Source organism: Lutra lutra, chromosome 1 (genome assembly GCF_902655055.1).
Source record: "Lutra lutra chromosome 1, mLutLut1.2, whole genome shotgun sequence".
Taxonomy (NCBI): Eukaryota; Metazoa; Chordata; class Mammalia; order Carnivora; family Mustelidae; genus Lutra; species Lutra lutra.
This window is the reverse complement of record NC_062278.1, coordinates 10,638,287-10,663,806: the sequence shown is the minus strand read 5'-3', so window position 1 is coordinate 10,663,806 and position 25,520 is coordinate 10,638,287. Positions and strand designations below refer to the sequence as shown.

At 45.7% G+C, this 25,520-nt stretch overlaps 1 protein-coding gene and 1 long non-coding RNA gene across 2 annotated transcripts in view; both read right to left on the bottom strand.

Moving 5' to 3' along the window:
• RCAN1 (regulator of calcineurin 1) overlaps window positions 1-25,520 on the bottom strand; it is a 107,720-nt gene that overhangs the window by 48,365 nt on the left and 33,835 nt on the right. The window lies entirely within an intron of this gene.
• Window positions 740-20,836, bottom strand: LOC125094839 (uncharacterized). The gene is made up of 2 exons (XR_007125719.1): window positions 20,759-20,836; window positions 740-791 (listed from the first exon to the last, which is right to left on the bottom strand). It is a non-coding gene; the product is annotated as an uncharacterized LOC125094839 (long non-coding RNA).

The window sequence follows — 25,520 nt, the reverse complement described above, 5'->3', positions numbered from 1 at the left end:
GCTGGGTTGTAGGGTAGGTCTATTTTTAACTTTTTGAGGACCCTCTGTACTGTTTTCCAGAGTGGTTGCACCAGTTTGCATTCCCACCAACAGCGTAGGAGGGTTCCTCTCTCTCTCTGCATCCTCACCAACATTTGTCTTTCCTGAATTGTTAATTTTAGCCATTGCGACTTGTGTGAGGTGGTATCTCACTGTGGTTTTGATTTGTATTTCCCTGATGTCGACTGATGTGGAGCATTTTTTCATGTGTCTGTTGGCCATTTGGATGTCTTCTTTGGAGAAATGTCTGTTCATGTCTTCTGTCCATTCTTGACTGGATTATTTGTTTTTTGGGTGTTGAGTTTGAGAAGTTCTTTATAGATTTGGAAGACTAGCCCTTTCTTGGGTATGTCATTTGCAAATATCTTCTCCCATTCTGTAGGTTCCCTTTTAGTTTTGTTGACTGTTTCCTTTGCTATGCAAAAGCTTTTTATCCTGATGAAGTCCCAATAGTTTGTTTTTGCTTTTGTGTCCCTTGCCTTTGGAGACATGTCTAGCAAGAAGTTGCTGCAGCCGAGGTCACAGAGGTTGCTGCCTGTGTTCTCCTCTAGGATTTGGATGGATTCCTGTCTCACATTTAGGTCTTTCATTCATTTGAGTTTATTTTTATGTACAGTGTAAGATAGTGGTCCGGTTTCATTCTTTTGCATGTGGCTGTCCAGTTTTCCCGACACCATTTGTTGAAGAGACGGTCTTTTTCCCACTGGATTCTCTTTCCTGCTTTGCTGAGCACTCTGACACAAACCTAGAATCTGAGTGAGTAACAGAGGTTGCATGATTTATGATTCTAACAAGCTTGCTCTAGTCTATGTTGGCACAGATGCAGGCACTCCGTGAAGTTGCTAGTGAGGGAGAACCCACACTGGAAGAGGCTGCAAGGTTCTGTGAGAGGGCACATTTTAACCCTCCTCCTGTGAACTGCTCCCCCTAGGGACACCAACCTCGACTTTCGTAAATTTAAAAGCACGATCTTCCTGTATCATTTCTCCATATTCTACACTTAGAGCAAACAGGTAATAGAGAATAAGAATGAGAATTGAGGAAAAAGAACAGAAGCAAATGAAGAATATCCGGACTGACATTCATCTCAAGGCTGTTGATAGCTGTGGGACATCCAGTTACTGGAAACCATCGTTACGAGAGGATTGTTGTAAAGTTTTAAATGATGAAAATAGGGTTTTATAATGGAAACTATTTTGCAATTCTTTAATAATTTTAATACTTAATATAATAATTTGAAATGTACCAGAAGAACATTGGGTTGAAATGGCAACAAAAGGAAAATAATGTGTTAAAAATCGGAAATATTGACATGATTTCACAAAGACATCAGAAGAATGATCCATCTGTTTGGGAATTGCAGTGAGAGCCTGGGGGAAGTTAAATGGAGAATTAGTGGTGAAATAAAGAAATGAAGCAGAGTAATGTCAGGCAAAGCGGTTCTGATGATACAGGTGAAACCCCACCTTTCGAAAGTTCTCATCATGGGCCTTGGCTTTTACCAGAGGCCTGTATTAGTAGCCGTTTTCTCTTAACTGAAAGAAATCTGAAGAGGACTTTTGCTTCTACGATAAAAGGGCAAAACCCGAAAACAGTTTTACAGTGAGTCCTAGCGAGGGAGTGCTTAGCCAGCAGCGAGGGTGGCACCCCCAGCGCCTTCCCCAGGATGTTGGCAAGCAGCCCCCTCAAACTGTGTCTACCAGCACCTGGGCTCCATCTTGATTGGTTGCGTACATCCTTTAGCAAGATGCAGCCTAAGAAAAGAAAAGCCAAAGAGGGGTGATTTCTGGGGTCTGGAAACACTCAAAAAACTTCTCCATGTAAATTAATGATAATTGCTTCTTTATACCATTTTGGGTGATGAAAGTTTTCCTGTGAAAACTCTACTTTCAGATAGTGGGGGGAACCTGTCTTCACAAGCTAAGTCTTTGTGGAAATCATGATCCATGTAAATACAGGATAAAAATTCCCAATCTATGCCCTTTTCTCCAGCACCAAGGAACTCTTTTTGGCAAGTGGCTATTTTAAAACTTTTATTTTTAGTACAGAGAAAAATAATCCCCAGAGTATATTTGTAAGCCTGGCTGGACTCTTCACAATGTCAGAAATAGTGATCTGCCTGCCTACCCTGTTTATTTTAAATACTGTTCTAATGCTTTCTATGTGAACAAAAATACACTGGAATAGTTTTATCTTCCTCCAAGAGTTAAAAATATTATTGTTAGTTTTACTTGGCTGGTTTGAATACTTGAAAGCAGAATTGCAAGAACTAGCACTTTCTGGAAAATGTTCACCTCCTTCTGGATTATTTTACATAGAAGTTCGTTACCTGAGTAATCTGCTTATGAGAGGATGAGAAGCTAATATGCAGTGTCAAGGCCAACAAAATCTGAACCCTAACACAGAAATATCGTCAATATTGGCCCCATGTCAGGGGGACACAACAGTCCTACTGTTCAGAAGCTGAAGCATAGAAAGTCAGCTCCTGCTTGACTGCATTTTCCACGGGCACAGAGGATTCAGGGATTTGGCTCCTTAAAAGGCCCAAGATCCTACCTCTTCCAATTCAGGAATCCTCTCAGAAAATTCCAGGTTATTTATGACTCCACTGCATTCTTGCCGCACTCGATTATTTTCTTTAATGCGAGTGTGTTACTGAGGTGGGACACTCCCAGCTCAGCCTCATATTTTCTGTGAGGTCATGCAGAACAAGCACTTCAAGGAAGTATGACCGAACGCTTGGTGAATTCCATTTTGAAAGCACATAAAACAATCATCATGCTCCATGCCGCTCAGGGGTAATCTCTTAAGGTCCCACTTTGGCAAAAAATCAGTAAGAACTTCATGGGGCACTGATTTACTCAGCAGTGACATCGGTTGCGGTACATTCTTATGCTCCTGGAAAATCAAATTCCTCTCTATTTCCTGACTCCTCCCAAGTATCCTCCTTCCCTTGGTCATCATGGATTGCGTACCTACCATGTGCGAGACGTTCCTAAGAAAGTGTCTTTCTGGGGGGACTGGACCCATAGTGTCACATGAAGTCACCTGACAAAGGCCCTGGGGAGGCACCTGCAAAGGACCTGAGGGTTACAGCAGGGGGAGGGCAGGGGTAAGGGTGTGGGGGGAGGGGTGGTAGCACCAGCTGAGCCTCCCTCGCTGTTCTTGCCTACCTGAAGAGTCTGGACACTCCCCAAAGAACACTCTTGTACAACAACTTAACACTACTGATCTGTCCGTTTGAAAATGGTTAAGATGGTAAATTTTATGTCATATGTATTTTGCCGCAATTAAGAAAAATAAGATGCATAATCTCAATCTCATCATGCGGAAACATCAGACAAACCAAGATGGGAGGACATTCTACCAAATGATAGGTCTGTAGCCCCCACAAGTGTCCAGATCAGGAGAAGCCTAGAAAGACCATTGTTGTTCTAAGCTCAAGGACACTCAGGAGATAAGACACCCACTGCCCCCGGCAGACTTCAACTGGATCCTTTCCTTACAAAGAACATCCCTGAGACAAATTGGGGACTGTAAATGGAGCCTCATGCTTTCATGACAGCGATGCGTCTGTGTTAACATCAGATCCTCATAGTTTTCTTGTGGTCATCGAGAAGCATGTCCTTGTTGTGAAGAGACAGTCTCCTGTATTCGGGCATCAGGTTGGTAATTACTTTTAAACGGCTTGGTGGGGGGAGAGAAAGTTACCTGTATTGAACTTGCAACTTCTTTATAGTAATAACAACCATCGCAGTCACAATGGCCAGAAATATTCCATTGAGCTGGGCAAAGTGCAGAGGCAAAACCTGGCATTGTCACAGGGTGGTGAGGCTCTCGGCTGCCCAGGATCACATCCCAGCCTCCTCTCTGTGCTGTGCACCTGGCACCTTGGGCAAGGATGCCTATGAACTGTAGTTCTTCACTGGTAAAGAGGGGTGATGGCACCCCACTCCTGCCTTATACAGTTGTGAGGATTCCAAGGGGTAGTGTGCAGTCCTCAGGGTGTTGGCACTATTATAATAAGCATCCAAGTTCACTAGGCTGTTCTCACCACATATTGTCAGGGACCCTGCTGATGACATATCGGTGTTAGCCCCCTACCATCAGCATGCCTAGATGTACCCTATGCTCCCCCTTTGCCAGACACACAAGGAGGGATGCTTCCAAAGACAACCCTTTTGTCTTTCTTTCTGCTTACCTTGGCATCAGACTTGGCAAAATCAACATTGCTGTCATCATGTATCGATTCTATGTCCATTGTTTTCTGGGCAAAAGAATGTTGGAAGACAGGCCCTGGCGTTTGCAGAACTAACATACAGTGGGAAGCCAAGCCGTTCAACATTAGCTATTATAAACATAAGAACACACTGTACCTCTAGCTTAAACCTTATCTTGGGGCCAATGCTGGCACAGTATTTCTGAGTTAAAATTCAGGATTTCTTAATGTTAACACTGAAAAGTGGTTCAACGTTTCTAGAAGACAAGGGGGCAGTTTGGGACAATGCTTATAAAGGGTCCATATTTCTTGGACTCTCTAATTGCATTTGGGGGAATCAATTCCTGTGTTAGTGTTAAGAAAGGTTGTATAAAAGTGTTTTAAGTGGGTGCTGTTTGCGATAGAAAACTATCTGGAGAAATGCAGCAAAATGTGGAGTTCTCCATAAGAATGGATAGCTTCCATTCACTGAGTGTGGATAGAGAGGGTGGTTTATCGATATCCCAGGCAGGGAGGCATGGAAGGACAGGAACCTTCCAGAATGGCATGGGACTCAGTGGCTGATGTACATGGGTGGGGTGGGAAGGGTCACGACAGGGGAAATAAATAAGAAATGAAGCTGGAGAAGCAAGTGGGGGCCATATCAGGCCGTGGAGGAACAGAGACATTGTCCTGTAAGGGCTGGGATGCTGGAAAGAAGGACTCTGGAAGACACCCCGGCACTTCCAAGGGCTTGCCCTGAAACGGGAACAGAGATGAGAGGAGAAAACAGTGTGCAAGCTGGAGCAGCTACCAGGTGACTGGGAGGCAGGTGAGGAGGCTCAGACCCAGGAAGGGGCTCTAGGGATGTACCTGTGAGAAAAGGGCCAGTGAGTAAAAACAGAATAGAAACTCGGTTAAGGACTCTAGCCATGTAAAATGTGTGCCTGTTAACCAAAAAAGATTTTAAAATAGATGAAAAGTAATGCAAACTGAATAGGATGTGGATTGATTTTTTTCCTGAAAATTTTATCAAAACGACATCATCATAAATATACACATTTATCATTTTAAATCCAGGCTTTGACCTTTACTTGTCATTTAGGAAAGTGATGCCCAAGTATGGTCTGTGATGGGTGCCAGTCTGCAACGAGGTCAGAAGAGAAACAGGGAGGAAGACATTTAGAAACTTTTAAAGCAATTTATCAGAAAAATTGCATGTCTGTTGCATCTAATAAGAAGAAGATAAGGCTTGTGTGTTGTAGGTCTTTCTGTTCCACTTCATTCTTGTTGTAATTTATTTTTATTATGTTGTATTTATTCGTTGGCAAGAGGTTGGAAATTGAGACAAAGCAGGTCATCCTCACAGACGGTTTGGGAGGCAGTGACTGAAAGCCCCGCATAGCTGCCGGGCTCTGGCTGGCACGGTCCACGCAGAGCCACCTGCTCCTGGAGGCTGAGCAGCGGGGTCGCTCAGCTCACCCCCCACCCCCAAATCCGGGCTGCGGTTCCATTTTACCTGGGGGGGCGCATGTGTGCTGAGCACCAAGCTGGGGCACAGAATGAGAGCTACCCCGGCGGGTGTGACTGTTGAAGCCATTTCCCGCCCGACTGTCTGTGGGAGCCCCACCCTGTCTCCTGCCCCGAAGGTGGGCTGCTGTGCTCCCTCTGGAACACTCAACCTCTTGCCTTAACTGCCGCCTTTCCGGCAACTGTGGGGCCTGGGTAAGAATGCGCATGCGCACTGTGAGGCAGCCCCGCGCATCTCCCTTCAGGTAGACAGGAAGACTGGCTTCCGGTGGACAGGAAAACGGCTTCGGGTGGAGAAAAGTCTTTCCCCAGCCTGGAGTCCCCAAGTCTGGTGTGGAGAAGTCCACACCTGCTCGGTGTCCCAGCACTGGGGTTCCTAGCAGGCTGCCTTTCATGAACAAATGTAGGCCTGCGTTCCATGCACCTCAATGGTTAAAAGAACACATCAATAATAAGTTTTAAATAAAATATTTTCTGTCTTCCTACCTTGAGGAAAAAAAAAAACAAACCAGATAATTACTGTAACGGACTGAGTGTGCCCCCACCATCCCATTCCTATGTGGAAGCCCCAATACCAATGTGATGCTACCCGGAGGTGGGGCCTTTAGGGGGTAACTAGTTCATGAGGTTGGAGCCTTCATGAATGGGTTGGTGTTTTTCCAAGAAGAGGGCCTAGAGCTAGCTCCTCTGTCTGCCATTGAGAAGACACGGAGAGGTGGGCGGTGTGCAGGCCCGCGGAGGGCTGCCTGCAAACCCCACGCACGCTGGCGCCCAGACCTCAGATTTCCAGCCTTCAGAACTGGGAGAAATGCACTTCTGTGGTTTAGAAGCTACCCAGTTTGTGGCACTTTGTTAAAGCTGCTCAAGCTGACAGATGGTCATAGTGACCTGCAAGGCCCCGCACAAATTAGGGTTCTCAGACTCCCTGGGTCCCTTGCTGGAATGTGACAACAGAAAACTAACCCCTTTTCTTCCTACCACTGTCTGCACCCCATAGCCTATGGTCACACTCCACGGGGCCTTGCCCACTCCAGGTGGGTACCAAGTTGACACATTAAAGCTCTGCCCACAGGGCACCTGAGTAGCTCAGTTGGTTAACTGACAGACTCCTGGTTTGAGCTCACCTCATGGCCCCAGAGTCATGAGATCGAGCCTCACATTGGGCTCCATGCTCAGCAGGGATTCTGGTTGGTACTCTGTCTCTCTCTCCCTCTGCCATCCTCCCCTGCCCCCAGCTCTCTCTCTCTCTCTCTCAAATACATAAATCTTTTTTTTTTTTTAATTAATCTCTGTCCATAATCTCAGGAGACAGCTGCTCCTTAGCTACCCTGTGGCCATAAGGGGCCAGTCCATGGATCTGGGGAAGAGACCCATACAGAAGAGGGAAGAGGATTTGGACCATCCAGGGAGGGAGCTGCAGGGTCCTCGGTACCCAGAGTGTGGCATAAATGGAGGGGTGCAGGGTCTGAGTGGGGGGTCCCTCTGGGAACTGGGAGTGTGGCCAGAGGAGGGCTACAGTAGGGAAAACCATTGCTTGGGTCTACAGGAGATCCTGATAACAAGACAAGAACCACCATGCTCCCCACTCCACCCCTCAAAAAAAACATGGTTCCAGGGCTCCTGGGTAGCTCAGTGGGTTAAAGCCTCTGCTTTCAGCTCAGGTTATGATCCCAGGGTCCTGGGATCAAGCTCCACATCAGACTCTCTGCTCAGGGGGGAGCCTGCTTCCCTTCCTCTCTCTCTGCCTGCCTCTCTGCCTACTTGTGATCTCTGTCTGTCAAATAAATAAATAAAAATCTACATTAAAAAAAAAAAAAACCATGGTTCCTTTGTCCTCTACCTTCTCAGTGGCAACAGCTAAACTCTTCTTGCTTTTTGTTTCCCATTCCTTTTTCTTTCTCCCTTCTCAGCACATGCACACATGCACAGGCAAACACCTGCCCAGGTGCACAGGAACGCACGTGCACACACACGCAGGTGGGTACAGAAGGTCCGTGCGGCCCAATCACTTGCTCCCCAGGTCAGACAGAGAGTGGCAGACCCCAAGACACACAGGACCTGTAAGACTCAAACCTCACCTGCAGAGGGGGCCAAAAGGAGGTCAGAATCTTGCTTCCACCCTTCATCCTTTAGTGTTGTTTGACCTTGACCATCTGATAAATGGTATTGCTTTGCCTTCCAGCCACCCTCACACTCCCAAACCCTATTAGGGTTCTGCATGTTTCTGTAGTTCAAGGCCGTGTGGGTACAAACCAAATGCTTTCAAGTAAGAAAGGTACAGATCATTTCCACGAAAAAGAAACTTGGAGTACTTGAGACTGGGAACACAAGCTCTAAGAGGCTTCCCTCTGTTAGCAAGAGGTAACCCAGCCATTCAGAATCTCAAATCAACTTCGAAACAGAAGACTTCAGCCTAGTTACTGACACGAAAAATGCTTGGCGAAGTCTTTGAAAGGTTTAACCTACAACCAAGTAAGTCTCTAGCAAGTTGGGGCTTCATTAGAATTTCCTACTTGTGGCTACTGGTGCGAAGAAGTAGCAGCCATAGAGGAAAACAGGGGGAGGGAGCATGTGCTTCTCTTTTTCCATTTATACTCCAGACTTCCCTCTGCCCCATGGACCAAAGATAATCAGAGTGAAAGAGATATTGTCCCATGTCTCTCTCATGCATTTGGTTGGCTGTTCTCATTGTCAGGACAAAATTCCACTCGATGGATAACTGCATAGAAGGGCTTAGCTCTGAGAACAGGGGAGGTGTTAGCAGATCCCTGTCAATGCACTTACAGCAGCTTCCAGAGGGGGATGTGAGCCTTGCACTCATAACCTGAGCTCCAGCTTTGAAAGACCACCATGGTCCTAGTAAGAGGAAGTTCAACACACCCACGGAAAGCCTACCTCCTGCTTCAGCAGGGCAGCTGGCTCCTGAGAGTGTGGCTAATGCCTCATCAGCTCCTTCAAGTCAGAAGTCCATCTGCAAGTCTAACACTTTTTTGTACTCATGCTGGGCAGGAGAAAGGGCAAACTGAAGACACTCTTTAATTGATGCAATTCTGCCCCCACCAAACCCATCAAAAGACCTTGCTAATATAATTAGATTGGCTGTTAAGAGTTTGACCTCAGTTGTGTGTGTGTGTGTGTGTGTGTGTGTTTTAAGATTTTTATTTATTTGAGGTGGGGAGAGAGAAAGAGATTGAAAAGGGGGAGGGGCAGAGGGAGAAGCAGACTCCCCACTGAGCAGGGAGCCCAACACGGGATTAGATCCCGGGACCCTGAGGGATCATGGCCTGAGGGGAGGGCAGACACCTAACTGACTGAGCCATCCAGGTGCCCCTTGAATGTGTTTTAACCTTCCGGATAACTTCGAGAATTCAGGTTTCCAGCTTTGCAATAATGTGAAGCTGTTAACCAAACCTGTGTTGGCAGCGGTGTCCTAGGGGCAAAGGTGCGTTGGGGTCACCTTGGTTCCTTGACATTTACAGCAGACCGGCTCCTGAGAAGGGTCTCTTACATCAATGCGGGCATCCCCTGCAGATCCTGTGTTAAGGGCCAGGGGCTCTAAGTGGAAGAGAGCTTTGTTTCTCTAAGTTTCTGTGCTCAGGGACGAGTGGGGCAGAACCAGCCCAACAGGATGCATTCAGACCTGTCTTTTCATGGGCAGGTGTCAAAGTGCCTTTAGAGTACTCAATGGAAGGCTCACAGGGAGACTTTTGGGAATAAAACTTATTTTTGAAGTTGGGGGAACTGCTGTGTAGAAATTGCCATAAATCCCAAAAGACTGAGCCATTTCCTTTCAGCTATTTAAAATGATTTAATACAAATACTAACAAATGAATGTCACCTTTATTCTGCAGTGATTCTTTACACATTAGCACGTCTTAGAATAGAGACCCATTTTTGACTGTGATCAGAGGGGAAAGACTATCCAGAGCAGCAGACAGAAGGCAGGAGCCTCTCCCTCCCGGAAAGCAACATGGCACATGCATGGCTGCAGTTGGGGAAGCTGGGGGAGAGGTTCCAGAATGGGGCGTGTGAGGGGTGGGGACGGAGGGATTACTGGACAGAAAAGGGAAAGAAAGGAAAGCGAAAACAACGAACAATTTCAGCACATCCCACGTACCAGCTACTGTGTGTAGGTGTTTCTGTGTATTAGCCTTTAAAATCTGTCCTCTTTGAGAAATGTATAAAAGTGTTGAATTATTATAATGCATGACTGAAACTAATAGAACACTGTATGTTAATGAGACTTGAATTAAAAATAGTATTAAAAAAAAAAGCTCCTCTCTTGGTGAGGAGATATATATTATTTCTATTTACAGAGGAGGAAAGTGTCTCAAAGAGCTTAAAGACCTTGCCCAAGGTTACATGTTAATTCCCTTCTGGAGCCAAAAACCACTAGGCTCAGGGCAAGATTATAGGAGCCTTGGGTGGAGGCCCACAGGGCGGGAGGGGGCAGGAAGCAGCGGGGGTGAACACGGAGGCATTCCCATTGCTTCTCCTGGAAGCCTGCAGCATTGTCCAACTACAGACTGAGGTTGAGGGACAGAGGACGGGGAAGGGAAGGACCAAAACCCATGGGCGCCAGGACTTTGGATGAGGACCCCAGGCCCCTGAGTTGAGTTTTTAATACTTTGGTGATTGTAGAGATTTAAAGAAAACCAGTCAATCCAGAAGATCCCAAACAATGATAAGGCTCCTTCTCAAACTTCAGAGTTAAAAAAAAAAAAATTGTTTCCATTAAAATATGCTCTGGAGAGGGGCGCCTGGTGGCTCAGTCATTAAGCGTCTGCCTCTGGCTCAGGTCATGGTCCTGGGGTCCTGGGATTGAGCCCCAGATTGGGCTTCTTGCTAAGCGGGAAGCCTGCTTCTCCCTCTCCCACTCCCCCTGCTTGTGTTCCCTCTCTCACTATGTCTCTCTCTGTCAAATAATAAATAAAGTCTTTAAACAAAACAAAACAAAATGCTCTGGAGAAAATGAAAGAGAACAAATCAAGTAAGGAAATAATAATTTTAAGAAAAAGAGATGGGGGCACCTGGGTGGCTTAGTGGTTTAGCGACCAAGTCTTGATTTCCACCCAGGGCACAATCTCAGGGTTGTGAGAACGACCCCCAGGATAGGGGTTTCCATTGGGCATGGAGCCTGCTTGAGATTCTCTCTCTCCCTCTGCCCCTCCCCCTGCTCACACAGATGCTCTCTCGCTCTCAAAATAAATAAATAAATCTTTACTTCTCAAAAAGACTTATTCTATCAAAACATGAATGTACATTTAAGTAATGAAATTAGATTTTCCTAATAATGCCAGTTAATTTTAAAATTAAAATGGCACAGACAATACAGATAAAAAATTTAAAAGACTTCACAATTAATCATGAAGACTAATTTGGCAAATCACAACAAACTGCTTTTAGCTGCTTGCCTAGCATAGACATATTTAATTATCACTAACATAATAGGTGGCCAAGAAAAGGTGGAGAATGGTCATCCCGGGACAAGAAGAGCCCTGCCTGTTTACTGCTTAGGAGATGCAGTGCCCAGCGAGTCCAAGGATGTAGGCTGGGAAATCTACAGAATGTCCCTGCACACTGTCTAGTTCCACAGATGCTCATGTCTGTCCGTGGGGCGAGAACACAAGCAGTTTGCTCCCTTATGCGATCCTGAGGGACTTCATAAGAGCTAAGGTTAAAAAATAAAAAAACCTCAGATTAAAACTGTCCTGAGACAGCTCCTTTCATCTCCATGCTAGAATGTCAAAATCTGGCTTCATGAAAAGCCCTTTCCGGTGCAGGATCTGCTGGCTTGCAGTGGCAGCGAGAAGACCACAGAAAACAGAACAGAGGAGTCGGAGTACAGTTCTGACCCCGCCTGCCCTCATCTGGATGCCTTGTCATTGATTATGAAGGAAGGGGAAATCCTAGGAGTCCATGGCTGTGAAGGGGAATTCGGTGTGGGGCCGCAGGGCAGACCACTACTCCATGGTGGGGGAGTTCATCTTTGCTCCATTTACGTATGTGTTGGGTTCAGTGGAAGAGTTCCTTTTAGCACAATATTTATTTCATTAAAAACAACAAAACCCCAAAATGAGACTGTTTCAAAACCACTTGGCTTGATCTCTGAGGTTCCTTCCAGTTGCAACATTCTGAAGTCAATGAAAGTGAGTAAATCTCACTTATCTGGTCTCTGCTCCTAGATCCAAGCCAATGTCAGCTGAAATTTCTGGTACAAGATGAAACTACTCGCCTGCGTGAGACTTTGCTTTTATGACGGCAATCCAAGGAAAACGTCTGAAAAAGACTTGATGTATATGGAAGACTTTAGCAAAGACCCTTGAATCTAGGGGACCAAAAGCTTCCAACTTCCTTTTTGTCACAGTTCTTCCTGGGACAAACGGCACATGATGGTGACTGAGGGAGCAGGGAGGGATATAGAGAGGGCATCAAGTCACAGACTTGGATAGAGTCAAGATTATGTAGCTACTCTCTCATATGAACATCGTGATGAAAATATTTTGCCTTGGTTGAGTTCCCTCATGAATGTCGATCACTGTACTTGCCTTGCTCTATTTCCAACCCACCCCTGCTCACAGGTTCCAATGATTGGACATAAAGCCAGGCCAACCGGTCCCCCTACAAATACATCTTACATAACTTTAGATGCACCTTCATGGCTTCCAGGTCAAACTTCCATTCACCACTTGCTTCGTCTGCAGGGGTTTTGTACCTTCTTATACCCCTGAGTTTTCAGCCTAAGTCAAGGACCTCAACTGCTACTTTTTAAGACTACCAATGCCAAGAAACTTGAATTAACGTCTCCTTTTGTACTAAAACATTTTTCTGTATTTCGATTCATTCTTGGCTCCTTCTCTATCTTGTCAATAAGAACCATCCCTCTCGCCTCTCCAAGACCCTCCTGTATCTCATAATCACGCCTACTTATAATGTCTGTTACTGCTGTTACAACAGACATTGCCTCTTGAGTTAGCAGAACATTGCCAAAATGCCCTCTATCAAGAAAACACATAAAGACAGAAAATATAGGAGATAGCACTGGTTTAGGAGGCCCAACATTCAATCAGATTCTAGGGTTCCAGAAAGAAGAGAAATAAATGGGGAAGAGATTAGGAATACAAAAAAAAAAAAAAAAAAAAAACCCACAAAACAAACAAAAAACCAAAAAAACCCCCAACAAACCCAGGTTTAAAGGAGATGAGTCTTAAGACAGAAATAACTCATCAAACAAAAACTATACTGAATACAAAAACTATACTGAATATAATATACTATACAAGTTAACATATCTACAAGGCATTTCAGAATACAGAATAGGAATAAGAATGTTTTAAGAGAAAAAACCCCCAAAAGTTACCTACAAAAGTGTGTGAGTCAGAATGCTATCAGCCTTTGTATCAACCAAACTGGACCCTAGAGGACAATGAGACTTCTCTAAAAGTTCTGAGAAAAAACAGTATTCACTAGAGAGTTCTACTTGCAGACAAAAACCAGCAATCAAGTGGGGGAGATGAATACATATGTTTTAAGATATTTCAAGAAATCAGATAATTTACTCTTCATTCTCTCTTGGAGAAGAGGAGGGAGTTAAAGTGAATATAGTCCAGGAAGATGAAGGCACAAACCACAAGAGATGAAGACATGGGATCTTGGAAACACTGGATTCAGCTCAGGGGAGGAGAGAAGAGATGCACCCAGGTGCCTGGGAAGCCTCAGGTCTTGAGAAGAGCCAGTCCAGGATGCAAAAATGTCAATAACAGGAAGTTTCCCGTCATTGAAGGTGCAAAAACTTCAGACTATGATAAAGCACATCTCACACACACACACACACACACACACACACACACACACACACGAATTGAAACTTAAGCAAAACAAAAATGCTATTCAATTAAGTCAGGTTCAAATGTGAAGTAATGCGTATCATGACCTGATTTTTAAACTGAGAGATTTTGGAGGGTATAAAAGGAGTATCCATTTGCTTTTGATTTTAATACATTCTCACTGAGTGCCTTCTGGGTCTTGAAGTTGGACCTACTTAGAAGGAAATGAAATCTTAACCAACTGGTTGGCCCAGTGCTGAGGAATATTTTTACAGCTTGAACAGTGTAAACCCTTCTTCCTGATGTTCAGATTTTAGAATCAACTTATGGATAATGGTCACAGCACAGTATGTAAATAACCACCTGAATGCCAAAGTGTGGCCGGCTAGAAGGTGAAACCCACCAGATGGAAAGGAATCAAGAAGAAATGAGTGGAAAAGAAAGGTGGGGACTTGGGCTCCCAGGTGGCTCAGTCAGTTAAGTGTCTGTCTTCAGCTCAGGTCATGATCCCAGGGTTCTGGGATAGAGTCCCGCATTGGGCTCCCTGCTCAGAGGAGAGCCTGCTTCTCCCTCTCCCTCTGCTGCTCCCCCTGCTTGTGCTCACTCTCTCTCTCTGTCAAATAAATTAAAAAAAAAAAAAAAAAGCAAAAAAGAAAGGTGGGCACACCCAACTGCAAAATTTGAGGACATCTGCTAAAACCAGTCCCTTTCCATCAAGTGAGTTCTTGAGCAGCATCATGGATCTCTCTTTACCAAAAGTGGTCCTGGGGCTTTGCACAGATATGGTTAGGATGAGCCTCTCCCTGCAAGGCTCCCTGGCCCCTCACTGCTCTCCATGCCTGGGAGGTCCCACAGAGTCTAGGCCCACCCTCAGCAGGGGCAGCAACATGCCACAGGAAAACACACAGTTCTTCACCCTGTCCCCGCCTGGAACTACCACACTCAACTTACTAATAATATCACTTCCTTCTTCCAGCCTTTCCTTCCCAACCCCTCACTCCTCTCATGATGATGGGGCTTCTTGCGTATGCCCAGCATGATGGCTGAGGTGCTGAGCCTGTCTTAAGGGAAGTGAAGCCTACAGCCTGGGGAATCTTATGCCTGGGAGTGACAAAGCAGAAGGTGTAGAGTAAAAGTGTTTCCTAAAGGGCATTTCACACAGAAAGATCAGTGGTTGGGACTTCCTAAGCAGGATTCCATGAACTGGAAGGACGCATGCAAGAAGTCTGCTCATGGAAACAAAGGAGAGCAGACGAGGCAGCAGATCACCAAGGGACCCATGTGTGACCCTCAAACACATCATTTCATTTCATCCCTAGCACAGCTCTTTGAGGTAGCTGTTGTTTTACTGATAAGGAGACAAACTCAACCGAGGCCTGTGTGGAGCCAGAGCTTGGGTTCCTTCCATCACACTGTCCAGGATGGTTAACTCTTGGTCACTCTGAGTGAGGGAGCGAGCCAAGGTCTGACGAATTCTCTAGAATGCCGCACCCCCAATGGAGGAGGAGGAGAGGAAGTACAGCATGAAGGGAGTTTGAGGAAGATTCTGATTTGAGTCCAAGAGCTCAACAAGGTCGCTTACCAGAAATGGTCCCTAGCTCCCGCCCAGTAGTAAAATTCCACAATTCCATAACTGGCCTTCTCGTTCTTCCTTCTGTTTCCCAACACAAGGACAGGGTTTGCACTTTGCCAGATCTGCACAAATAACCGAGGCCATGAGCTGGACAGGCACACACACCTGCACCACCCCAGCCCGGGGGCTGTGCCCTTTCCCTGACCCATTCTTTCCCACAGGGAGAATTAAGGCCTCTCCCTGGACCGGACTCTGGACAGCTTCCAGAGGAGCTGGTGACAAGGAGAAGAGAGCCCCTGGGACACCATCCAACTCAGACACAGCGAGGTGTGGGGTGGGCGGCTGTTAGGAGCTCCAGGCTTGGCAGAGTTCTCCTCTTACTTGAATAAAGCAAGCTATGAGTGCCTTGCATTCTTTCAAACTCAACCTTTCTTTTTAAGGAAGGATGATTAATTTGATGAAAAATAAAACCAAAACCAGCCAGGAAGTTTAGTCTTTAGAAGAAAGAAGTTATAGCAGGTTGAGAATAAGGTACCGCAGAAGTCCACACATTTTGGTAAACAGATATGATGTTTTAAACTTGACACTGGGCAGATTTCCGGGGGGGGGGGGGGCTAATGGCTGCATGGCAGGAAATCTTTTGCAATCAAATGTATATTACAAATGAACAGTTGGGAGAAGACCCAAAGATACCTAAGGAATCATGCTTTCTCCTTTGATTCAATCAAGACTTGGTTTTTAAAGGTATGGCCAACCCTTCCACCCACCCATCCATCCATCCATCCATCCATTCTCTCATTCATTGCATTATTAACAGCATATTACGTGGCAAGCATGTAGCATGTGCTAGGAACGAGCAGAGCAAGACCAAGAAGTTTCTTCACTGGAGAAGAGCAGAGGTGAGTTGGGAAGAGTTAGTCTACGGAGAAAAGACGCTCGGGGATCCACAGGCATGCACAGAGGATTCTGAAGGCAGTGACTATATGCCATCTGATACTATAATGGTGGCTACATTTGTCCAGACCCCCAGGACACACAACATGGCACCAGGAGAGAGCCCTCATGTACACTGCGGACTCTGGGTGATGACGATGCATCCAGGCAGGACCATCAGGGTAGCAAATGTACCCTCTGGTGTGGGCTGTGGATAAAGATGGGGGGGACTGTGCATGTCGGGAGGGAGGGCGTGGCAGGCCCATATGGGAGATCTCTGCATCATCCTACAATTTTGCTGTGAACATGAAACTACTCTAAAACATCAAGTCTCTTTAAAAAAACAAAACAAAACAAAACAAACAACAAAAACAACCACAATTTTAAGTGTAGGGGCACCTGGGTGACTCAGTCAGTAAAGCGTCTTCCTTCGGCTCAGAGGATGATCTCAGGGTCCTGGGATGGAGCCCCATGTTGGGCTCCCTGCCCAGTGGGAAGTCTGCTTCTCCCTCTCCCTCTGCCTTTCCCCCCACTTGTTCTCTCTCTCTCTCTTTCTCAAATAAACAAAATCTTTAAAACAAAACCAAACCCAACCCCAAAAAACAATTTTAAGAGGCTACCAAAATGACCACTAGGGTCCAACCGGATGCAGGAACAGGGTGAGGTGTCCCGTGCAGAGCCCCCACTGGCTTGATCACCCAGCAGCCTGCATGCTGGGGACCCCAGTGGGTCCCCACCCCTGCATTAATGAGCCATGCTACAGAAAGGCAGGGGAGGAGCAGAGACAGGAGCAGGAGCCAAACAAAACCCCTTATTTGCCAAGTAAGGATTCTGAACTTTGTCTTACAGACAGCGGATAAGCATGAACGAGTTGTTCAAAGCAGGGCAGGGAGATGATTGAACAGATCTTCGGAAAGACTCCTCAGGGAGCAGGCCAGAGGTGGGTCAGAGGTTGCCTGGGTGGACAGCAAAGCTAAGTAGGAGGTCACCACAGTCACCTAGGCAAGGGACAGTCTCAGAGACTGCACTGTGGCAGGTCTAATGGACAGGAAAGTGGAAATAGAGGGAAAGCATGGTTAGATGTGAAATCTGTAAAACTTTTGGCTGAATCAGTGAGGGTGAGACAGAAGGTGTCAGCACCACCTCCCCTGTTTCTGTCCTGAACAACTCAGTGGATGGGAGAGAAATCAGAGAGGGGTGGCAAGTTCAGGGGCAGAGCCGATGGCCCAGGTTTGGACACACATGGTGGGGAGGCCCTCGAGCGTTGGAGTGGGAGGCCCACTAGGAAGGCAGCTAGCCAGGTTTGGAGCCTGCATAGAGGTCTGGAGGTCAGTCCGCAGACTACTGAAGGGGTTGAAGAGGACGGGGAGGCTGAGGCACCTAAGGTCAGAGCCCAGGGTGCCACCAACCTGGAGGCGGTAATTCAGAAACATGACAGGGTCAGCTGTGTGTCACAGAAACCTGAGATTCTGTATTGTCCTAGACCTTTGTATTTCTCTGACCGCTTCCGTCATGATTTTTACCCCCAGAACATATAATTTGGGTAAGCAAATGAGGCCATCCTGTTGGACTCCATGCTATATGACTACCAAGGTCAGGCCCATTTGGAAAGTAAAATTCTACTTGTTTGATCTGGAAAGAAGTTAGATTATGACACTGAAAAACTTGAGGAAGGGGTGATTTGGAAAAAAGACATCAGAATCATCTTGCAGGAGGAAATTAAGAAAAACATCAAAGCTTTGTAGGACTCCTGCTGTGAGTACGAAGTAGCCAGAACCCCTAGAAATCGGGAGACAGCCCAAACTACATATTCTTATCATCTTCCTGAGCCAAGTAAGTAGTGAGATAAGCTGTGTTTACCCAAAGTCCTACTGGACATTCATTTTTTTAATTTTATTTATTTTTTTAAAGATTTTATTTATTTATTTGTCAGAGAGATAGAGAGAATACAGACAGCCAGAGTGGCAGGCAAGGCAGAGGGAGAAGCAGGCTCCCCGCAGAGCAAGGAGCCCCATATGGGACTCAATCCCAGGACGCTGGAATCATGACCTGAGCCGAAGGCAGCCTAACCGACTGGGCCACCCAGGCATCCCTGGACATTCATTTTTAAATGGGCCATTTGGCTAAAGCCCCTGATGGCGGACATTCGTTGTCTCGGATGAATGGTTGTTGAAGTTAGAAAGGATTCCAACGCAAGTTGATGTCACGGGGCAGCAGGTGACTGGACAGGCTAACTCTATTCCAGGGCCAAGTCTGACATCTGCTCCAGTCCTGGGGGACCCCTCTCTGGGCGCCAGGGAGATGGGCCTGCCCAGACCGGAAGAGCAACTTTGTTGACAGACCTACATGTAAGGCTCCGAAGAGCTGGAGAAGGACCTCCTGAACGTGGTGGTCCTCTGAGAGGTTCATCTTGGCGGGAGGCGCTTCTCAGGGCCTCAGGCACACGACAGAACATTACCACGAGGGGTCTGTGCCGCTCTGCACAGGCGCCTTGACCCCCCACCTCTACTGACCACCCCGTTGGGCTCCATTTGCACAGACGCCCTGGGAAAAGCAGGGCTGGGTGACCAGTCACAACTCAACACTGTGAGTACCTGGACTCGTGCCAAGGTCAGCCACCATTTGGGTCACTCACTTGAACAACAACAAAAACAAGCAGATGAACAAGAAACCGAGAGGATGAAAAAAGAAGGCTTTGTTCTTAATGACTTCCAAACATGGGTCCTTTAGAGATGTTTGGGCTGGCAGTTCAGGGGTGGCCTAGGGAGCTTGCTAAAATCGTAGTGCTGAGGACAGAGTCCAGATCATTGACCCTGGGCCTGGGGTAAGGAAAGGGCATCTGAATTTTTAATAAGCCCTCTAGGTGCTTCTGATAAACAGCCAGACTTGGGAGCCACTGGAGAAAATGATTCCCAAATCCCCTGCCGGTTTTAATAATATATGAGTCAATGCAGTCACTTGATAAATGCTCAGGACTGATTCAAGCATCATGACCCCAAACCTAACAGCGGAGTTGCATTACTTAGACCTTACCTACCTTGCTGATTAATAACGCTCTTAGCTTTACAGAAAACAGAATAAAATGAATTAGTCAGGGGTCCTAAAATAGACCCATCTCTCATTTCCCTGGAATGAGTTTTCTAAAACTGAAACAGAGTGTCAGCAACGACCCTGGGCTCAGGGGAGGGAGGTGGGGGGTTGGCAGGTTCAGGGTCATGAACTCCAACTCCATCTGGGCCAATGGTGCTCAGTAATGACCCCGAGCAGAAGAATTTGGCTTTGTTTTCTCTTTTATCAAATGGAGATAACCACCACCAACCCCTCTCCCACGGAAGAATTCACAGGGGTTTTGCTATCAACCTGACTCTTTATGGCTAAGAGCAGGTGTCAGGGAACGGGGGGGTGGAGAATGCCACATCGCAGGACTCTCAGACCCAACAGGTGGGCTCTGGATTTACTTCCAGGGCTCGAAATCGAAGCAAACCTGGCCACAGATTCCCGAGGACGGAGGAGGAGGCCGGGTTTATCTTGCTTTCGCAGGTAAGGTGAGTCCAGCTTTGGAAAGCCAAGAGCCACCTTATCTACGCTCACGTGCGCAGGCAACGGAAGCCGGAAGCCGGAAGCCGGGGTGCACGGCCCGCCCCGCACTCGCAGCTTCCTTGAGCCAAACGAGCCGGCACTCAGGCCTGATAGCGAGCAGGGTCAGCGCGAATGGAAAGAATGACAGTGTGTCCTTCCATCTTCCTGAGGCTCCGGCTGATACGGAAACCGGCTGGCGCAGGCAGCAGTGGAAAGTATGAATCCATTCTTGCCTGGGGTTGAATGACTGAAGAATAATCAGATCGGGCTCGTGTTCAAATATCACTGTGGCTCACTTGACGGGCCACTCTGCACTCTCGTCCCCTGGGCTGCACGGATTGTGCGTTGCGAGACCGAGCAGCTGAAAGCCTGGCCTAGCAAAAGCCAGCGTGGGAGGGAAGTGAACAGAGCAGGGTGGGGGATGGGGAGGGGAGGGTGAGACGGGTGTGGTCAGTGCCCTGTGAGGCCCTGGATGCTTTTCTTAGGCCTCTCACTTCTGGGTGACCTTGTGGTCCTAAGAGGCTCTCAGTAATCGTCCCACTTTATTATGGAAGAGGCCAACCCCAGAGGGTTTGCCCGACTTGCCTGAGGTTGCACAGAGCCGGGATCCAAACCCCAGGTGCTGTGAATCTAAGACCAGAGACCCGCATGCCTTCCTGGGCTTGTGTCTCTTGACAGACGCATAAAAGCCGGCCCCAAGTCGAGAAAAAGCACGGGAAGGCAAGCCCAGCGGAGGGTGTTTGTGAAGGGGACTGGTGTGGAGGAGGGAAAGGAGAGTTTTAGGCCAAAAGATTTCAAAAATATCTTTTGAGAAGCACTACAAACCACCCCCCCCCCGCCCCTCAAAAAACACTGAACAGTGAGTCGGAGTTCTAGGTCCTTCTAGAGATGGGCCCAGTTGCCTCAGAGAAGTCTTAGGCTCTGGTGGGAAAGATCCATTGGAAATGCCTTCCAGCTGGAAAGTTTAAATAACCCACAGTGTTCCTCGCGATTTTTTTTTTTTTTTTTTTCCAGAGACTATCTCACAGTTCAAAAATGCCAATTCTAACAACCAAATGAAGATCTGGTCTAGGATCTTACCTGCTCTGCTCTGAAAGCTGCAGAACTGGGTACAGGAAGAAAGGCTAGAAGGAAAGTCCTTATTAAAACACAGAACAAGGGGCGCCTGGGTGGCTCAGTGGGTTGGGCCGCTGCCTTCGGCTCAGGTCATGATCCCAGGTCCTGGGTTCAGGCCCCACATCAGGCTTTCTGCTCAGCAGGGAGCCTGCTTCCTCCTCTCTCTCTGCCTGCCTCTCTGCCTACTTGTGATTTCTCTCTGTCAAATAAATAAATAAAATCTTAAAAAAAAAATTTTAAAAAACACAAAACAAAACAGGGGTGCCTGTTTCATTCAGCAGAGCATGTGACTCTTGATCTTAGGGTTGTGAGTTCGAGCCCCATACTGGGTGCAGAGATCGCTAAAATAAACAAAAGGACCCCCCCCCCCAAACTAAAAACAAGCTAAACTAAAAAAAAAAAGAAAAAAACCCAAAACCAGAACAAAACAAAGATGACCATCCCCGAGTCAGAAAATGAGTTGACAGTGCCCCTTAATGATCCTTTCAATCTGAGAAAGTATTACTCACACCCTCTCTTTCCTCTGATTTGAAAAGTTTCCTCAAATGTGAGAGGAGGAGGAAGAGGAAGAGGAAGTTCCCACCCTTCCCAACCCCAGCCTGTCCACTCTCCATTTGCTAAATTCTGATCCCAGAGATGAAGAAGCCCAAAGAGAAAGAGCCGTCATGCCCAGGCATCCGGGCTACTAACCAACGAAAGAGAAGTCACAGAGAATGAAAAGCCTCTACTGTTTACAGCCTTGAAAAGAATTAAACACTATCAGGACACCAGGCATGGTAGTTTCAACAGAGTATTAATGAGAAGAAAAAAACCTAAAAATAAAAAGTTGGGGAAGATCAGGAAGTGCCCTGATGCCTGGGGGAAGTGCACAGCAAGGGCGCCTCCCAGGGGATCTGCCGCATTCCTGCAAAGCAGGTGTCCTTCTATTTAGGGAACAGAATTAGCCTGGCCTCCTAAGCGACCTCCTGGCTCTGAATTTGTTATCAAAAGGCCAACAGGGCGGCTCTCTTTCAAGCCAGAGGAGGCATTTACTCTAGCACCTGGGCTGGATGTGACTGCCAGATGGAGGTCGGTGCCATTTTAAAGAGTATCTGTGAGACCGGGACTTATAAGAAAAAAAAATATAATATATATTAAATATATAGATTTTATATACATATTTAATATATATGATATATCACATAAAATATAAAATATAATATATAATGCAACATTTATCTATTATATTTTATATATAATACAAACTTAAATATTTATTTATGTATTTATCTATTTATATGTATATATGTATTTATATATTTATATATAATATGCAAAACATATATTTATGTATTTATTTAATGTATATTTTAAATATTATATTACATATTATAATCATATAATTTTATATTTATTTATTTATTTTAAATATATTTATATATTTCTACATATTTATTTTAGATATATATTTTAATATATTTATTTATATATTTATATATTCATTCCCATCCCTGTTTCTGGCACAGAACTCCTAAAAGCCCTGGAAATTCCAGAGTGATGAGGGCATAAAGGTGTCTTTGTTATGCCAAAGAAGGAATTTTGGACCACCCCATAGAATGGGGGCTGGTTGCTGGGGAGCCAATATTGTGATTGGAGGATCTCTAGGGAGGGGAGGGGGCCTGGAGGCCATCGATTTAATCAACCATGCCTATGTAATAAAGCCTCCATAAAAACCCAAAAGCCTTTGGAGAGCTTCTTGGTTGATGGACAGATTTGAAAACAGGGTATGGAAGCTCCGTGCCAGTTCCCCCTTCCATTGGGCTGCTCCTGAGTGATATCCTCTCCTAATAAACCAGTAGTCTACATAAAATGTCCATCTGGGTTCTAGGAGCCGCTCCAGTGAACTAATCAAACCTAGGGAGGGGGCTGTAGGAACCTGGGATTGGTCAGAAGCACAGGGGACAGCTTGGACTTGGGACTGGCCTCTGAAGTGTATGGGTGTGTGGACGGGACTGTCTGGTAGGTCCGAGCCCTTCACCTGTGCCATGGGAAGTGACCTTGGGCTGTCTGACACCCAGTTGGTATCTGACAATTGGTGGTGTGGGGAAATCCTCCACACACACATGTGGGAACTGGGCCCAGAGTCATTCGTTTCAAACAGAGAACAATCTGACACTTGTTTTAGGAACAAGAGGGCTAATAGGTTCCTAAGATACTCCCCCCTCCTAAGTCTTATTGATTGATAAAAATCATATTTTAGGATGTACAATATGATGGATTATAATATATAAGGTGAAGTAATCAAGATTATTAGCAAAACTATCATTACCCCTTTTTGTGTGTGTGGTGAGGACACTTAAGATGTACTCTCTTAGCAAATTTCAAGTATATAATACAGTATTATTAACTATAGTCATCATGTTATATATTAGGTCCCCAGAACTTATTCCTTTTATAACCAAAAGCATGTACCCTTGACCAACATTTCCCCCCATTTCGCCCACACCCCATAGCCCCTGGTAACCAACAGATCACTCTAACAGTGTTATGGGTTAAATTGCGCCTTGCCTCCCTAAATGCACAGGTTGAAGTTCTAACCCTCAGTACCTGAGAACATGACTATATTTGGAGACAGGGCCTTTATAAAGGTAATTAAGTTAAAATAAGACTCTTAGGGTGAGTCCTAACAGTCTGACTGGTGTCCTCTTAGGAAGAGGGTAGGAGGGGTATGCGGCTGGCTCAGATGGTAGAGTATGTGACTCTTGATGTCAGGGTCCTGATGTTCAGGCCCCACACTGGGCACAGAACTTACTTAAAAAAAAAAAAAAAAAAAAGATGAGGCTACACAAAGGGACATCAGACACGTGCACACGGAGGAAAGACCGCACCCAGACATGGCAAGAAGGCGGCCATCTGTAAGCCAAGCAGAGAGAACTCAGAAGAAGCCAAACCTGCCAGCACCTTGACCTTGGATTTCAGCCTCCACAACTGTTGGAAAATAAATGTATGTTGTTGAAAACACCAAGTCTGTGGTCCTCTGACACAGTTGCTTTAGCAGACTAATACAAACAGCCTCTATTTTGCTTGGAATCTCTGTAGGTTAATAAACATGACCACAACGTATAGAGATCCAATGACCACATTAGGTACTGCAGAGACCTGAAGGCTGATCATCAAAAAACAAACCACACACACACACGCGTGTGTGCACACACGTACACGAACATGCACACGCACGCGTGCACGCACACACATACGCACGCGTGCACACACACACACACACAGCAGGGTTCATATGGATCCTGAAGTCCAACCAAGAGCTACCTGTTTACTTCCCAATACCTTAGAACAACTTTTCTTTGAACCTTCTGCTGAAGAGCATGAATCCTCCTGCTCCCGCCTGAGGACGGACGGGTGGCTGAGAGCTGCTTACAAGAGTCCCCTGCGGTGCCCCCGCCTGCTGGTTGTCATCATGCAACAATTTGTCGACTTCACCTTTTACCTGTATTCTAGAGGCAGGAAAATCTCACACCTTATTGCCAGTAATGGTTGTTAATATCCCTCCCTCACCTTCAAGAGATAGTAAGAATCCAAACTCAGTGAGCTAGAAATATCCAAAATGTCTCTTTCAGAGTGAATTCAGCAAACAACTTCAAAGCAAAAATAATAATGAGAACTAGCCCTTCCAACATCAGAGTATCTCTCTTTCCAAATGCTTCTACCAAATCTAAGAAAATAGACATTACCAAGGTTAAAAAAAATGTCCTTTGTGAAAATAAAGCTTCATAATTATAGTTTGTTCTTGTGAACAATCCCTCAAATATATCCTCCTCGCGAAAGGGTTTCTTTTACCAGTCTACGGATCTCCCACCGCTGACTGCAGTGGAAAATTACATTGCCCCATGAAATGGAATCTTGTTGATATTAACACCTACTGAGGTTTGCATCAAATTGCTAGGTGAGATGGTGTAATTAGGGACAGGTCAGGGGAAAATTACAAAGGATGCAGAAGACACCAGTCCCAAGGAGATAGATAATGAAAAGATCCTCGGTTGCTTTTAATTGTGGGTCAGGTACTCACAAATTAGAAAGGGCTCACTGGCTAGGCTTCTTCCAACCCTGCAGAGAAGTGTGTACCTGCTCGCCCGGTGCCAGAGTCTTCTTGAAAATAAGCCTGTGCCTTTTCTGATTTTCACCAGAGGATTCGAAAGAGCATCTTGAATCCAAACGACAAAATTAAATGTACACTAACTGTTGGTCCCCACAGCTTCATGCAAATGTGTGGCATTAGGAATTCAAAACAAGAATGATCTGTTACTTAAGGGTCACGCTGCGATATGAGTTTAACAGACACCAGTTCTGTACACTCAAAGGGCAATGTGCTAAAGCTTTACATAAACTGGGTACTTGGGTTACTATAAAAATTACTAAAAATTATATAAAAATTTATTTAAAATTACATAAAAATACAAAAATTATAAAATTCTTGTTTAAAATGAATTTTATGTTCTTCTAGGAAAAGTAGCAGAATCTCAACAGCTGAATAATTTCTAAAGATTATGTAAGATTTCAACTTCACTCTTTTCATTCACTTTGGTGATGATTATAATATTAAGAGCTATAAGAGGTCTTTAAGAACCTTACTGATATGCACAAAAAAGAAGCAAATTTACATGCATCTCCAGAAAAATACATTAGCTACAGTAGCATCCCATGTTAAGATATTATTTCCACTTTCTAATTCATA